General features: G+C 40.9%; 1 protein-coding gene across 7 annotated transcripts in view; it reads left to right on the top strand.

Annotated features, from left to right (window-relative positions):
- PLXNB2 (plexin B2) overlaps positions 1 to 13,976 on the top strand; it is a 255,297-nt gene that overhangs the window by 92,880 nt on the left and 148,441 nt on the right. Inside the window, exon 1 of one of the 7 annotated variants that reach the window (XM_026113054.2) lies at positions 11,480 to 11,634. The exons of the other annotated variants lie outside the window; for them this stretch is intronic. The gene's annotated coding sequence lies outside the window, so the exon portion shown is untranslated. Of the gene's footprint in view, positions 1 to 11,479; positions 11,635 to 13,976 lie in introns of those variants that run through there. 7 annotated transcript variants of the gene reach the window in all.

The following is a 13,976-nucleotide window of genomic DNA, read 5'->3' as shown; positions in this document are numbered from 1 at the left end:
ATATTGCAAAGGGATTTTCCCTCCATATCAGTGCAGATGTTCATCTGTGTTTTCTCCCACACTATTGTATTTTTTATATGGGTGTACCTGATATTTTGCAGCATGCATTAAGGAATGGTGTGGTCATTGGGCTATAGGTACTCTCTTTGGCACAGCAAACAACTGAATTTGTGTAAAAACAGCACAGGAAGCTTTTGCAGCTTCCCAGCTGCTTCCCAGCCAATGGCTGTGCTGGCGATGGGCGCAAGCACTGGGGGGAAGTGGCAATGTGGCACCACTCCAGCTATGGCTAGAAGGAAGAGCCTGACCGAAGCATCCATGATGTCCGAGTTTGTATCCGCCAGCAAGCTTGGTGGTGTTGGTTTAACTCCTGCTATTGTAGTACTGGATTTTCTTCTAGCCATCAAAATGTCCAGTCTTTGCCTCAGTTGTTCTCACCTTCTGGCTTTGATGACAGTGTCAGTCACTTGTGCGCTGTGCCAAAATGTATTTTCTTTTATTAGTTTGCAAATTTTTACAAGGCGAGTTGATACGCTCAGTCTGTATTGTCTGTGATTGAAAATACTTTTATCATTGTGCTTTAATTTTATTCATTTTCTTTCTTAACTAAACATTTCAATTACCTTTTCAATTTTGTTTCATATGGAAGCTTTCCAGAGCTGCATTGCATATGTTTGATTATAATTAATGAACTGGTGATATATAAAGCTAATATCTTTATTCATTTAGCACACTGAAATGCACTTTTCCAAAATGATAGGCCTATAATACTTTATTTAAGGGCTCTGACTCATGATTGCAGGCAGATTTATTTGGTAAAAGGGATGTGGTAGGAGGAGAAGTAACCTTTGATCTGTTGTTTTCCATTTTTGAAAAGAAATTTCTTCCTGGGTTCATCTACACATCTTCTTTCTCCAAGGCTCTCACTGAGTACTGGTTGCAGTGTGAAGTTTTGGCCTCCCTGTGCCTCCTAGGGTAAAATCCCCTGACACACCATCTCTTACCAGGCCCTAGAGGGGCAAGCAGGCTCTGGGCACTGGCCGTGGTGGGATCTGACAGAGTTGGCCCCTGCACAAGCTTCCTTGGGAGAGTCTCTCTCAGTGGGTGGCTGAAGTGAAAAAACTCTTTCCAAAGGCTCTCACCAATTCATTTGCCAAAGTGTGCAGAAATATATTTTGCACTGATGCAGAACGAGAAGGGAGCTATGCACCCATCTCCCTCACCCATGGCCCTGTCTCTGTATTACAGGCAGATCTGCCTTGTTCCTGGCCTTTGCATTAGAAGGTATAGACAGCACTTTTTTCCTCTGCTGGTGTTGCCAACACATCAGCTTGTTTTCCTAAAGATGCGGGGCAGCGTTTCTGAACTCACTCAAGGCTCTCTTTCCTCCTCCTTCTCCTGAAGCTGTGGTGTCCTTTGATCTTCCTGCCCCAGGTTTGGCAAACTGCCTTGCCCTCAGGCTTGGCCTGAGGAGCCCTTGGAAACTATAAACCTGGCTAATTTGTTGGAGGGGAGGCTTCTTAGGCCATTGTTTTACCTTTCCTGCTTGGATATCCAACTATCCCTTTATGGCTTCCTTTTGCTTTTTAGCTGTGTGGTTTTGGGCAGGCAATGAAACAAAACAAACAAGAAGACAGATGCAGTGGCTTTTTTTTAAAAAAAAGGGCAACAAATGCTGTCTTAGTTCAGCCCAAGCAAATTTTGTTGTTTTCTTCCCTCCCAAAACCTAACTACAGTTATATGGTAGGATGGTACCACTTGGCTTTATTTTAATGCCTTGCCCTACCTCAAAGTCCATAATCTATCTGTCCCTCTCTCAAGTTGCCTTTCACCCACAGTCTCTGAACACCGCCCAGGCATTTAAAAACAGAAGCGATCATAGTATAAAAACAACAAAGCATCTTGCTTAATCCATTTGCATTCCTGTGTGAGTGTGTGCGTGTATTATCTGAGAGAAGTTATCTCTAAATACAAGATGTTGTAGTTACTTGTCAACGTGGTTAGTTCTATTTTGATCTCCTTCTCCTGCGAGAGGGAAGTCCCATGCTCGTGGCCACCCAAAGAAGTTCTCCCTTCTTTATGCATGAACTTCCTCCAGTTTAAATCACTCAACTGATATCTGACTCCCTTTGAAGCTGATGAAAAAGATTTTTGCTCTGAAAATACTCAGTATGTGGCTTCAACGTGCTCTGCGCCAGCTCCCAGAATAGTGCAGCATGGCTAGGATTCCTGAAAGTTTTCAGGACTTTGTTTGCTACATTTTTGCTATAACCAAGTGCCCAGGCCCGGGATTTCAAATATGCCCTCGCTGGATGCCTCACAGCATATGAGATCATTTTTTCTGATGTTAACATCTGGCTTCCAACGTGCCTCTAGTGCTTCCAGACTTTTTGGGTTTCCCCCATTGAGGGGGCTGCATTCCTCAGCGTGAAACTTGCCACAATGGGGAAAAGCTATGCTTCAGTTAAACCTATAATGGATGCTAAGAAAAGTATATAAACAGTGTACCACTTCCAAGCTGTCAGCTGAACAGCTTCTCCCCCCAGACATTTTTTGCTATTAAAAACAATTTTTCAGTGGTGTCTGCTCTACCACTAATCCTCTGGACCAATTTCAGTTCAGTCTTTTGGAAGGTGCAAATATCTTACAGGTGACTCCAGGCTGGCAAATCAGAGCTCAAGTTTAAAATGAAATAAGCAAACAAAAAAGGCTAAATCCTGCAATTGTACTCTGGCAAACTCCTGTTAACTTTACAGACTATTGGTTTGAATAGAGTAAAAACATGAGGACTTCAGGATGTGGGACAGCATAGGGATGGCTGCTGGCTGATTTCTGTGTTGCCAGTTCTATATACCATTGCATTTTCGTGTATTCTTTGCTTTTTCTGTCAAAGACAGTAGTTTGTAATTCAGACAGCCAAGAGACAGCTTCTTTGAGGGCAGTAGTATTAAAAATATTGCTTCTTTTTTGGCAAACTAGAAACATTCTTGTGTGTGTATAAGAAAGATGGACTGGATATTTCTGGATGCTCACTAACTCAGTTCAGCTGCCCTTGTTGTTGTTTTGTTTGCTCAGTTTTGGAAAATGAGCGTAAAGGAAAATATATAGAATTACTTGAAAAATAATTCTTTGTGGAGCTGCAAACCAGGGTGTTCATATCTTCTCCATATATCAAGAAATTGATCATTCGCTGTATCTTCTAATCTGTAATTCAAAGCATGTATCCCTGTAATGGGTGGACTGATTTGGTTTTATCAAAGTAATGATCTGTGAATATTCTCCTGCATAGCTACTTGTGCACCAACTTTTATATCTGCAGTGTCTGTTTATCTTTGATGTGTTTATGAATTTACTTACACAGCAAAAGATGAGAAAGCTTATGAAAAAAATACAGATGGTAAGAAGGCTTCTGGAAAACATTGCTGCAAAAACTCCCTTGAGGGATGGTGCCCCAAACCCTGAAGCAACTGCACACTAGGGAAGTAAAACCCTATTATCACAAGATGGTTGATGGGTTTCCATGCACAGGAAAGGAGATCGGTGACTGTTGCAAGACAAGCTGGGGCTACTTTTCATCTTTACCCAGAGGCGGCTACGCGGTTTGCCAAGTGGCTTCATGCAGCAAGGAGGAGAGCAGGCAGGACCAGCCAGGACGCCAACCTTGCGCACTGTTATAAAAGGGTGAAATATGGTGTGGGAGGAGAAAAGGGAAAATGAAAGTAAGGGAAGCATATAAAGGGAAAGAGGAAAAAATCTCCTGGAGTTAGTGTGAAGCCTGAGAAAATCTTTAGGGATAAGCAGTTGCTATTGTTCTTGATTTTGTTTTTTTTCTTTCTGGTGTTGCTTAGCAATTCATATTGTGTGTCCTTTTGTTACAAGTGAGAGAGGTTAGCTGCCTTTTGGAGAGGTCTCTTTCTTCACCCTGAAGAGGTGATGCTCAAGAGAACATTTTTAAAGCCCCAGTATATCTTGGGATCCCAATAGATGGTGACAATATATTTAACATTTTAAATGTTAAGATGGTTTGTTTCTGTTGCCCCTTTACCACTAGCAAGGAATATGTTTTTTATGCTGCAATTGTGAGTAGTCAATAGTTTAGCTGACAGCAGTCCAGAAATCATACCAAACATATGATTTTAGTGTGCTTGTGAGCACTTTTGAGGTTCTTGACAGAATTGGATTTTTTTACTCGGCATAAGGAAATAAATGTACTTTACAAACAAGATAGATAGGGACCATTTTCAGCTTCAGAGGCACATTAGCTTGCCAGTAGCAAAACCTAAATTGCAATATATTATGCAGCCATTCCTAGAAGATATATAAGTTGATCCATTTGTATAATAAATATCCACTTGGAGTGCTGCTCTTTTGTTTTGTACCTCCTTAAAACTGCTGTTTCCCTCAGAGCAGCAGCAGCAGCAGAGTAAGAAGTTAGGGCACAGACTAGGGTCTCTTCTATATGTGGTTTACATTTTTTAATAAGGACACAGTTTTAAATGTACTAAGGGATCTGAGGCTAACTGTAATGATGGTTGTGCAGTGCATTCATAGTGCTTAGCTGGAGAGGTAAATTATGATGATCAAAATGCTTTCTGTAAAAATTGAAGCCCGTGCTGATTTCTGGAGCTACAGTTAGCACCTTTCTGCATGGTACTGTATGCTGTGGCATCACGGTTGTGAATATTAAATGCATTTAGCATACCCTGATGCTTCTAGGATGTTGATTTTTAATATACTCTTTGTGTATCAGTGGGCAGCGCATAGGTTAAGCTTCCTATAGCTGACTGTAACACTTGCTTCGTAGCTAAAATTGGAGCACAGTTGCGAGGCATGAGGACTTTTAGGCATCTGTGGGATCCTGTCTGCTTTTAAATGTATTTCCACGGTTGTTAATCCACATAAATCACCTAGCTCTTCAGGGACAGCTGGGTTTGTTTTAAACTTGCTAGGTATGATATAATGTTGGAGTCGAGTAAACAGTGTGTCAGCAGCAAGCAAGTTGGGAAGAATCTCAAGCCTGCGGTGGGATGGCTCTTGTGAGGCTGATGAAACCCACTTCAGCACCAAAGTAATATGTTCTGGGTCAACTGAATAGGTGTAAAAAATAATATATGCAAAGCAGAGGTAGCCGGCTTCTGCTGCAGCTGGTCCAAACAGCTGCAGGAGCAGCCAAAGCGGGGATTGCTGCCCAGCGAGGGGCAGCACTCCAGCCGGGACCACCTCTCCGGCCACCCGCCCCAGTGCCGAGCACCCTTCCGGGCCCGCCTTGCACCAGAATGACGTCCCTAACGCACACAGACGCCACCTTACCTAGGTTTTCGTATGAAGATACCAGCCTAGTGTTGGTGATAATTTGTCACAGCCCTTGCCAGCTTCAGAACTGCATGTATTAAAATGGATGTTTTGGATCTCATTTTTTGAGCTGGTTTTATTTAAACGGGATGAAAGGGTAGCAAGCAGCTAAAAACAACTTCAGCTAACTGGCACGTAAGGATTTAAATAGCATAAATATACAGGAGTAATTTGAAAGGAATCTCAGATAATATGAAGATGTGTGTGTCTGCTAACTGCCTGCGCAAATTAGAGAATTAATTGAAAGGTAATGTTAGCTTGTTAGCTGAGGAAGCTAATGCCAAAAAACTTGCAGATTTCTTGTAAGACTTGCAGTCACTTTCCAGAATCACCTCCTATGAAATGATACTTTGAGAGGCAGCCTCTGGATGCAGGAAAGCGTTCTGATAATTTATTAGATTCCTTATGTTTTTGACTGCATTCTGGGGTCAAATCTTATTCCACGTGTGAGGTTCCTTCTTCTTCCCTACTCTCTCCACAGGAGAGGTTAGGTGTCACACTTAAAACACATTTTTGGATATGAAAAAATATCTCACGTGTAAACATTACAAGCAGTCCTTAAGTATGTGCAGTTATTTACCTTTTCACATCTTCTATGAAAATACTAAAATTTTATTCAGATATTCAAAACAGAATGGGCACCTATGAAAATACACTCCTATGTTGGAAAGATGGTAATCTTTTTGTATTTTGGTAAGGAAGGTATCTCAAAGTGCAAGAGGCAGGAGAGAAGGGACTTCAGGATGTGTGTGTAAGACTGAGCACTGGGCAATGACAGACGGCCACTCTCCTGAAGAGAAACTATCCTGAGTTAGTGTTACTTCAGTTTGCTTCTGTTTGGGGGACCTCAGGGATCACTTAACACTTCTTAAAACCACAAAGTTCCCAAAGTAGAAAGACTGAGGGTTTCAGAGGGAGAGAGAAATGCTTGATGCTCCTGTGATCCCTTTACTCCTGGAGCTGGGGATTTGCAGTCAGCTCATGGGAACCAGGAGAGCGGCAGGGGCTGTACTGTGGGCCTGTTGAAGCAACCATGCAGGTGCTCTGCTATGCCTATCCAGTAGATTATTACAGGATTTCCAAAATTTGCAGTTCCACTCAGTTTTGTAGGGAGGAGAAGGGAAGGCACAAATACAAGGTAAACTGCAGGGAAATATTTATAATTTTTGTTGCTTCTGTTCAAAGTTTATTTGGATTTAAAAGAGTAATCTGAGTGCATGCCCAAATTAAACTGAATGTGTACAGTGAATGCCAGGACTTTTTAATAGTTATTTTCTCTTTGCAGGAAAGCACAATAAAATAATGCACTGCAATTCAGTGTTCTAAAACTACTTTCAGATACCCTAATTCTAAGTTATAGTTTGTCTTCCAAGGACTAATAGAAACCTATTGCAATTGCTGATGTGAAAAGTAAGAACAGATTATCTCTAACTGTACTTGAAAGAGAAACACATAATGACAGACTTCAAAGTCAGCCTCAGCCTCACGGTCATAGGTTTATGATTAAGTCGGAACAATCTTTTTTTGTTATAAAATGTTATCATCAATACTTCTGTAAGTGGAAATGGTATAAAATGTATATCTAAATTAACACATTGTGGTTTGATCATCATAGGTGAACTATAAATGTGCAACTTCCTTCCTTAGAATGAGCTGTAAACTACAGGCTGCTTAAGTGTTTCTGTATAAAATATTTATGCATGTAGTGTTCACCACTATTCCTAATTTAGACTACTGATTGGAAAACAACATTCTTTTTATTATGTATCGTAAAACATCAGTGCTGCCATTTCGCTTTATAAACAAGTACTTTAGATATTGATTTTTTATTAGTATTATTTTTAAATAAATACATCAAAATAGCTGTCCATCTCTTTTGGTAGGTACAGGCCTGTGCACAGGTGCATTTTGATTGAAACAAGCATTATTCTGAAATTAAACTTCTAACTCTTAAATGGGTAATGGGAAAAGAAAGTCATAATTTGCTTCTTCATTAGACAACTTGCAAGACTGTAGAAATCAAATGTGGGTTTTTTTGGTAAATTGGGCAGTTTGAAAGGTAATGATTTAGGAAAATGAAGGTTAAAAAAGTATGTTTTGTCCAAGGTTAGTAAACTAATTTCATCACAGTAAACTATGTATGTAAAACGGTACCTACAATACCTGCATTTTGCATATTTATTAAACAAAATGTTTTTATTAGAATGCTCTTTGAGGGAGGACACCTTTTTGCTTTTCAAAAATATTATGATCTGATGCAGCGTCTCAATGCATTGCTTATTCCATCTTAGTCTCTTATTAGTCCCTTTGGGGAACAAGGGCTTTTTTCCCCTAAAACTTGCTAACTGTAAGCTCTCAGTATCAATCTCGTCTATTTTTCACAGCTGCCTCACATCTCAGTGCTATCAAGGGATTTCTTTGTGGTTTTTGTCTATGCAAAACCATAATTCCCCTCTCTGCTGTTCTACTAACAAGAATACTGAGCAGTTGGGAGAATATTTTCCTGTCAACTCCTTTGCTGATCAGTGGGAAAGATGCTATGCTTCTTGTGGGAGAGAAGATACAAAAGCTGATGAATTTCTCTAAAGGGAATCTAATTTAACGTCTGAAAGTTGCTTGACCAGATATTATTGGCTTGATGGATGATAGTCCCTTAGGAGCACATACAAATAAGCCTCCTTCATTATTTATGGGCATTCATTAAAGTGAGCAGCAAAAACCTTATTGATCTTCTAGATTCACCTCTGTGGAATTAGAGGAGTCTAGGTGAGAGTCCAGAAATTTTCAGATGTTTTTTATGAGGATGTAATATTGAAATATTGTAACGTTATATGTTACAATATTTTTGGCTGAATGAGCAACCTTTTTCAAAGCATGTTTTTTCCATCTAAGCATGTATTTTTAATTTTATGGAAGATGAGGAAAAAATTTAGCTACCCAAGCAATTAAGTTACTCAAGAGTAAACATTTCACTTAAATAATTTTATGCCTGCAATCCTCATCATTGCATTTTGGGACATTAAATTAGAAATTATTCTGGAGTGGTTGGAATTGCTTTATTCAGGTTAGAGCTATCATTGCCAATTTATGGTGCAACCAAAAGATTATTTTGTGGTCTCTTTGCTCATTCCAGGCCCCTCGTTTGTGGAGCATGCATTCAATGAGAGTCGGGGGGGGGGGGGGGAACGAGCAAAACCATTTGGTCAGCCCCATTTCTGTCAGTGTATGGTGTACCATGGAGAAAGGGAAGACGTTTTGCCTGCAAGAGAACTGAAGCTCCGTTTATTTGTAGTGTTGTCTAATAACTAGATCTGTGGTTACCAGCTCGCTCTTTGGAAGGGTGATTCCCTGTATAAATATGGGCGGGGGAGGGGGGCTGCCAGAAGGCTTGAGCAAATTTTGGAGAATGCCAAGCTACTGTTTCCTTCCCGTAAATTTCTTAGCTAGATTCCTTGTATTTCTGGGAAGCTGGAAATCCTGCGATAAATAAACAATGCCGTAAGCAAATTATTTTGTTCCATTTGCCTCTAAAGTAGATAAAGCACAGCCTGTCTGACAGGAACGGGAGGGGGAAAAAAGTGTAGGCATTAACATAATTGAGCAAGTTAAGTTTACTTTTGCTGACTACACTCTCTCTTCGTAGTTTTTTTCATTCCCATGTTTACTGATTTTCTTTAGCTGACACTCACATGCTCCTCCTCATTGTACTTGGCAAGTTCCTCTCCTTCCAAGTCTTCCTTTGTCTCCTTCTGTCTATTTTCTATCCTTATACTCTTCTCTCTTCTTTCAAACCACATTTCCTCTCAGATAAAATGTTATAAACCAGCTGCATAGTCCTCATTCCTTTCGGAGAAGCAACGTAGCAGCGTTTCAGGCAGGGACATTCTCTCTTTTCTTTTCTTTAGCAGGAAAAGATCAACTCCTACAAATGCAGATTGATCCAACAGCGGGAGCGCAGAGATAACAGGTCAAAGTGGCAGTGTGGGGCCTAGGTGCAAGAGCCTCTTCGAGCGCCCGCTGTGCGACTAACGCTGAGGCATGCAGATGCTCAGCACACGCCGGTGACATGGGAGGAACCTCACCTCGCATTAACTGATCCCGTCTCACTTGCCAGCCTCCTTTCCGGGAATGTGACTCTCTTCCTCAGTTAACATAACACTGTTAATCACTAATGTTACTCCAAGTCAAGTAAAGTACCCTTAATGCTTAATACTAAACGTTGTAAAATGGCTTACTGGCAAAAAGTGCTGTTTTCTTTTTTTCTTTTTTTTTTTGATGAGAGGCAATGCTATTCTCTTGAATTATGATGAACGTGCAGCTACTTGGATAATAATATAGATGATTAAATGATCGGATGAAGTTGCCTGTACAGGACCTCAGCCAGTTCATGCTAAGGCTGAGCGCAGCATGCTCTGGTTTCTTGGGTTATAGACTCCTTGGGGGTGGGGATGAAAGGACAGGAGTTCAGCACACTAGCATCAAGCACAGTGCCCACATTTTAAACTCAGATCACTAGGCACATCCACAGCAAAAGTAATATGTGGATATGTGGTAACCATATACTGTACCATGTTTCACGGTTGTTCACAGTTTTAGGTACTGTTTTCACTTGTCAGATCACTTCAGAAACCTCTGTCTCAGTTAGAATACACTGCAAGGTGTGGGCTTCGTATGAATCTATCCGTTCATCTCCTTACTATGCAAGTTATAAAGAGTTCCTCCCCATTCGGCTTTAGGAAAGCTTTGGCTTTTTTTTGGCTCCTCCCATCTGGCTTTAGGAAAGTGTAAAACTGAAACTACATCCTTCTCTTCCTGCTGCTTGAACTGCTCTTGCTGCGCCCTGTTGGGTGGCCATTGCTATCACCTCTAGGATGGGTGAACATACAAGAATTGCAGTTTGGAGAACAATTTTGTAATATCTCAGGCTTAAAGCCAGTAGGCAACCTTATCTTTTCTTTTCTTTTCTTTTTTTTATCCTTTAGCAACAGAAACCCAGCTCCCATACTTTCCCATAACCAGTTGTGTCGCAGTCGTTTCTCAAGAGGTGTGGTGGATGGCAACCTCTGGAGCAACAAGCCATGCTGACCACCTAGTCATAATTACACTGTACCAGAGTAAGCAGGATCCATTTCACCTATATGCCAAGAAGCAAAATATACCATAGTATTTAAAATGAACTAGTTTGTTTCAGTCAATTGAACCATATTTTTTGAAATCAGTATTATGTTTTCATGACTTTATGTGCATGAAGGGTTGCAGTCATTCATCTCCTTAAATGGCTTTGCCTTCCTTTCATTCTCTTCTTTGTAGGTGTTAGCTTTGCAGTGTGAAAACTGAAGCTTCCTCGGCAGAATGGTCATGTGTTGAACTGCAAGTTCTTTAGCTTAAAGTGTATATTCTACTTGTCAGTTCCATTATACTGTTTGAATGGTCAAGGGTTTTATGTTTATATTTCAAATGGCATTAATCATTCACTGGCTCTAGAATGCAAAGTGATCTGTACGTAGTTAGGAGCCTCTGTAGCTTCTGAAAACTTGCTTCCCAGACAGTTTTAAACAGGAAAAGGCTACATAGCGCAGTGTTCGTATAGGGTTAGTTTTGCTTGAAGACAAAAAAGATTTGTTTTTTATGTTTTCTTTTAACGTGGAAGGGAGCAAGTATGTCTCCTGGTAAATGATTCTGTGATGTTACATTAAAAGGACATTGGACATATTCTTGCTTTGTGGCTTTTTTGAGTAGTTTCCTTTTTTCTTTTTCTTTTTTTTTCCTTTTTTTGGTGGAGTAGATTCCCTTTCTGCAAATCCCCAGTTAAACAAACTTTTTTGCCTGAGCACTATGGAGAGTCAAGATTATGGAGTGAAGAGCTACCCTTTAATCAGAGCAGCTATGCAGTACGTGGGTGGGGTGATACATGTCGCCTCCTCAACCCAAGCAAAGGCCGCAATCCGGTGGGAAATCTAAGCAACCCATGAAATCGCAGAACCTCTAGCTGCTCCCTGCATTTCCTCATTCCACCTCATGAGTCAACTTCTGACCTTGCCTACCCAGAGCTCCTGCCCACGGCCGGGCCGGCCGTGCCCGGCTGCGCTTGCAGGGTTCAAAGTCCCTGTGGGAGGTTTATTTTATTCATGTCCTCCTCACCAGAGGACACCAAATTGCTGAGGAAAGTCACTCTTTAACACATCATTGGTAACATCGTTTGCTCTCATTTAACTGTCTGGTTATATCCTATTTAGCGCTGCCTTTTTAATTGGAAGAGAGAAGGGCTGAAGAATGCTGCAGGTAACACGCTGTCCTCTTCCCTGGGTCTCTTTCTCACCCTGGCAAGCCTTTTTGCTTTTCATTCGTTTCCGAATTGTACTCGCTTATGGTCTAATATAGTCTGTAAGGGTTTGTTTGTGTTGTGTACAATAGGTAGAAAAGGAACTTTATTTCAGGAGAAGTAAATCCTGGTTGTTGTATAACTAATTAAGGTTAAAACGTTCTTGCTCACAAAGTAATTTTGCAGATTTTATTTATTGCCTTTTGACTGTAATGAAAGACTTTGTTGATCAGTGATGGAACCTTTATCAAGTACATTTGAACAATACTGTTGTGTCCAAATCTATAAAATATGTTTTTGGTAACTTTCACAGTTTCTCAGTAAAGCTTTTCATTTTTACTCTTGCTAGGCAATAAAACTTTGCAGAGGAATGTGAGGTAATTGCATGGATGGGTTCATTTGCAGCTAGATAATTTCATGGTTTGTTCACTTGGTTAGAGAGTAGGAGAGACAAGGATGAGAAAAACAAAAAGAAGGTACTTTAAAATGCAGTTTTAAAATTTCTTGCCTAATAATGGCTGGCATTGTTGTTTGAATAGCGATGCATAAATTTGACTGCAGTGGTTTTGTAGATGTTTCTATTTCGAAAGATCCTTGTGTTTGATGGTTCTTTTCTGACAGTTTTCCTGATTTCGCTGCCTTCTTTTTGATGCAGCTTCTTTTGGAAGTCCCTTGTTTTCATTTTGTGGGTTTTTTGCCTCTAAAAGTACTGTGGCAAGTAATAACCACAAAAAGCTGCTTTTGAATGCTCTCCCACTTGAGCTGTTAGGAGGTTGAGTAATCTTGTTTACTGCCTATATGAAAGGAAAGATGGAAATGTCATTGTTACACAAAGATTGTTGTAGGCATTTGTTTTTAAAACAGTTCGCTGTGGTCACTGTAAAAGTTAAAAATAAATCTGCTAGCCTTTTCAATTCAGGAGCTAAAAGTTCATATTTTCCTTGGTCAGAAACGAGATTGTTTTGATTCATTCTGCAGATGAAAACTTGCATTGAGAAAACTCATCATTTCCTGTTTAAAAAAGGCTTGGGTTAGCACAAGGGCTTGGAGGCGAAGCGTGGAAACACTGCGGTGTAGTCGCTGGTCAGGGTGGAGTGGGGTAATTGCTGGTTAACCCAGCTACGCAGTGCTGCTCTGCCATCGTTCCTCTTGGAGGTCTGAGCAAATAAGTTGACTTGAAAAGAGCACCTCGCCTGGTGAGCCCTGAGTAGAGGACTGCCTCCACGCAGCCGGGCTTGTTATTCACCCCGGGCAGCACCTACCCGCGGGTGGGAACGCTCGCTCTGAGCACTACAAGTTACAGATGCCGGCGCGGAGCAAGCCACAGCAGCCGCAAAGGGGGAGAGCTGGAGCTACAGGAAACCCACAGCACACAGTGGTGAAAACTCACCTTTCCTGCTGCCGTTGCTCTTAGAGGGCCTAAATATCCACCATGTGTGGCGCCCAGACGCACATAGGTAGGTGGGACACGCTCACGTGTGCTGCACATGGGATGTCTGAGCGGGACCGACTAGTGCCGGCACTGCATTTTGTTTATTTTATGATTCAGCGTAGAGTTTCAGAGCTTTATTGAAACCATCTTAGCTTTTATGGGAGGTTGGTTTAGATTATGGAGCAACAACAGAGTCCCTATTGCTGAGTCTGAGCAGCCTCCTTTATAAATCTGAAATGAGGACAGCTTTAAAAAGTGAACTTCTTGCAGGAAACTCTTTTACTTTATAAGTATTTGTCAGGGTATTGTAGCATTTACTGTTATTAATACTCTTTTAAAGCCCTCCACCACTTTGAGATTTTCTGCCATTTCGAGTGAGTATGTAGTATATGTAAGACCAATATTATAAATCTCTCTGAGGGAAAGTATTTTGGAAGCAGCTCTTTGATCCTTGTTGATAGTGGGAATGAATTGCTCCTCCTGTCGTGACAGTTTAATTTTTTTGTTTTACACATTTCTGTGTAGTCTTTTATGGAGCAAAATGTTCCCCTGCCTCCCTCCATCTGCTCCCCCTCCCTGCCCAAATTATGTTAGGAGCAGTTTAAAAAAATGTAGGGATTTAAGAGTGTGTCTCACGGTCTGGGGAAATATAATAATCATTTTATCTGACCAAAGAGAAGATGCAAATCTGACAGTTTTCTAAACACACTGAACAAACTCATTTGTCAGACTGAGATGATGTTGAGTACCCCCCCATATGGCTGCGTGAAAAGTCGGCATGCTGATTCCTCAAGTAAGACAGTTCTTAAAAAAAAAAGACAAAACTATGCTGCCTATATTTATCCTGCAGCTATGGGCTGAATTCCTTTT

The sequence above is a fragment of the Dromaius novaehollandiae genome, chromosome 1 (assembly GCF_036370855.1).
Source record: "Dromaius novaehollandiae isolate bDroNov1 chromosome 1, bDroNov1.hap1, whole genome shotgun sequence".
Classification (NCBI taxonomy): domain Eukaryota; kingdom Metazoa; phylum Chordata; class Aves; order Casuariiformes; family Dromaiidae; genus Dromaius; species Dromaius novaehollandiae.
The sequence above is the reverse complement of the archived record's forward strand: the minus strand, read 5'-3'. Positions and strand labels throughout refer to the sequence as shown.